At 63.1% G+C, this 3326-nt stretch overlaps 1 non-coding gene across 1 annotated transcript; it reads right to left on the bottom strand.

Annotated features, from left to right (window-relative positions):
- Positions 1 to 1700: 1700 nt before the first annotated feature.
- On the bottom strand, positions 1701 to 1819 carry LOC142863357 (5S ribosomal RNA). Its single transcript, XR_012914143.1, has one exon. It is a non-coding gene; the product is annotated as a 5S ribosomal RNA (ribosomal RNA).
- Between the last annotated feature and the right edge of the window lie 1507 nt (positions 1820 to 3326).

Genomic DNA, 3326 nt, shown 5'->3' with positions numbered 1-3326 from the left:
CCCCCCGACCTCCCACCCCCCCACCCCACCCCCCGACATGGCGCAGGGCTCAGAGACACCTCAGACACTTGCTACCCAAAGTGCAAAGGGCATCAGTTGCTCCTCCAAACCGCCCCCCCTGCCCAGCAGACCGCGTTGTCCAGCCAGCCCCCGGGCCTCCCTGGGGTGCCCAGCACAAAAGTGCAGACAACCACCGGACCCTCAATCTCAGTTTTCGGATGTTTTTGCCACTCTGAGGACCCGCAGGCCAGCTGGGCCTTCTGGCAGGACAGAGAGCCCCGGAATCCGACGTGGAGAGCTGGGTGTACGTCCCCACGAGGAGGCGGTCCCCACCTCCGCGGCTCTCCCCTTGCGGGGGGGAAAAGCAGCCACGGGGCCTCAGAGAAGACACCAGGCTGGGCGCCCGCCCCACAGTGGGGGCACGTCCCCCGCAGGCCACTTAGCGCCGGCCGCCGGCCGGCGGACGGTTGGGTGGCGCGAGACGCTGCGGCCGCCCTGCTACCGGGTTCCTGGGAGGGCGTCCTGGAACCAGCGTCCACACCAAGCCCTTGGAAGGCCCAGGCGACGGAGGAGCCCCGTCAGGCAGGGGCCGAGGACGGTGACGGCCCGGGCGGGGAGGAGCGTGTCAGGCAGGGGCAGAGGACGGTGACAGGTGACAGGCCGGGCGGGAAGGAGTCAGTCAGGCAGGGGCCGAGGAGGAGACGGGCTGGGTAAGGGTTAGGGTTAGAGTCAGGGCACAAGTCACAATCGCAAAGACCTGGAAGCGACCCGAGTGCCCATCGACCCACGAGTGCGTAAATGAAATGTGGCGCGTGGACACCACGGAGTGCTATTCAGCTAGGAGGAGCAGCGGTGAGAGGGCACCTCTCGTGGTTCTCCTGGCCAGAGCTGGAACCCGTTCCAGTAAGCCAGGTAGCCCAAGAATGGACACACGAGCACCACGTGCTCGCGCTCACCAGCAAATGGGTACGAACCGATGGACACCTAAGTGGACACAGAGGAATCACCTTCATCGGGTGGGTGTCGGGCGGGTGGGGGGAGGGGATGGGCATACACCTCCATTAGGAATGGGGTGGGTGCGCACCGACTGGGGGATGGGCGCACTTGAGGCTCTGACCCGAGGGGGGAGGCTGGGAGAGGGCAACGTACCCGACCTTAACATTGGTACCCCCACAATACGCTGGAACAACATCAGAGGTAAATGAATAAGAACACAGGGGGGAGGGGGGCACGGGCAACACATGTCACCTTAATACTTGGACTCCCATCATCTGCTTGAAAAGAGAGAGAAAAGAAAATGCAATCATAGAGATAAGAGACACTTTTTAAAAATAATGAATCCGAAGAGAAAAGTAAAAGGAGGCCTGTGGAGCAGGTCTGGGTGTGACTCCGGATCCCCCAACATCAGGTGCCACCACCAAAGATTCCTACGTGTAGCCCATAGAACCCCAAAAGCAACGGGACGAGTTCTGGTCACATACTCCCTCAAAATGACATCCTGGCCTTCTTCTGGAACTCCCTCCCCTCTCAGACTCTCAAGGTTTCCTCCAGCGTGTCGGTTCCCACAGAGCAGACCTTTGGTCTGAGACGCCAGGCAGCGCGGCGGGCGCTGAGGGTGGGGGTGACCCCCACCCCGGGCCGCCGACTCGCTCCCAGAAAGGGGACAGAACAAGAGGCAAAACAAAAAAAAAAAAAGAAGAAGCCTACGGCACCCGGTATTCCCAGGCGGTCTCCCATCCAAGTACTAACCAGGCCCGACCCTGCTTAGCTTCCGAGACCAGACGAGATCGGGCGCGTTCAGGGTGGTGTGGCCCTAGACGGCGGAGGGCGCCCCTGCCCCGCTCAAGAAGCCGAGCCTCTCTGCGCTTCCCCGCCGCCTCCTCCCCCCGCCCCAGGCCCCGCGCCGGCGCTGACCCGCACCGGGCCGGGCCTGTTGAGTTCACCGGCCGGGTCCGGCGGGCTCCGAGGGACGGGGGTGACAGGCGGGGCGGGGCGGGGCGGGGCGGGCAGGGAGCGGCGGGCCGGGGTGGGGGGCTGTCTTTCTATACACACACACACACACACACACACACACACACTCACACTCACACTCACTCACTCACACTCACACAAGATGCGCCTCCACGGCTGGACTCGCCAAGGTGGAGACCTTCCAGCCCCCTTCCTCTCCTCGCCTGGCCCACCCCCAGCTCGTGGCCGCCGCCGCCGCCGCCGCCGCCGCCGATTGCGCACGCGCGGGTCGCCCGCCCTTTGACCCCAGGCAGGGGCCGCCATCCCCGACAACCCCTTTCAGCTGCGCCCCCCACCCTGTGGGTGGGCTGCCGCCTATTCCCCCGGGCCCGGGCTGGGGCACAGCGCATGGGGGAGGGGAGCGAGTGTATGGGGCGTCTCTCTCTCTCTCTAGGGATGTGTCCCATGGGTGGGGTGGCGTGGTTTGTGGGGCGCTGAAGAAATCAGTCCCCTCCATCTCCTACCTCTGGAAAACGCCCAAGCCCTTGGAGAACTGCCGGCAACGCGACCGTGGGGGCCGGGACCCTCCTCTGTGTCCTCCTGTGGCCCAGTCCAAGGGGCCTGGGCCTGGCCGGGGCTGCATTGGACCCCGACCACCCTGGCGTGTGGACTCGCTAAAAATCGGCGATTAGATATTGGATTCCAGCTTCATTGAGGTCATTTCACTAATGAGTGCACCGGAAAGAGTTTCCTAATCCATCTGTGAGGGTGGCAACTGAAAGAGAATTTTAAAGCTGACAGAATAGGCGAGGAAAGGCATAGGAGATTTCCACACCCAGTAAGGAAGCCTTTCCCGAAATGGAAGAAAGAAACGAGCAAACAGAAACACCGGTAGCCCGCCAGGATCAGAGTCTGCCCCCGAGAGAAAGTACCCTGACCAGGTTCACCCGTGGGTGGGTGGCGAGCTAGCGGCATTCAGAAGAGCGAGGCCCGCAGTCTGTGCAGAAGACACCTGCACTCGGGTGTGTGTGGCGGCACGATTCACAAGCAGCTCCAGATGTTAAGCCAAGGAGAAGCCAGGGAGTTCCCAACGCCCCAGGTGTCCTCAGCCCACGACTGGCTGCTGGGGGAATGCGCAGCCCGGCTCCTTGTCTCAGAGCCCTTGTCTCAGAGCGGGACAACCAGGAGGTGTGACGTACACCCCGGGGTTCCCAGGAGGATCAGGCTGAAGCTGGGACTTGGCCTGAAAGTGTCCCCTCGCATGGCCACCCCCTTCCCCTTCCTGCTCCTCTACTCCTGGTGCCCCTCCATCCAGGGGCCAGACCTTAAAGAGTCACCCGCAAGAGAATCCTGGTCCCAAAGGAGCCTTCTGGGGG

Source organism: Microcebus murinus, chromosome 21, assembly GCF_040939455.1.
Source record: "Microcebus murinus isolate Inina chromosome 21, M.murinus_Inina_mat1.0, whole genome shotgun sequence".
NCBI lineage: Eukaryota > Metazoa > Chordata > Mammalia > Primates > Cheirogaleidae > Microcebus > Microcebus murinus.
The sequence above is the reverse complement of the archived record's forward strand: the minus strand, read 5'-3'. Positions and strand labels throughout refer to the sequence as shown.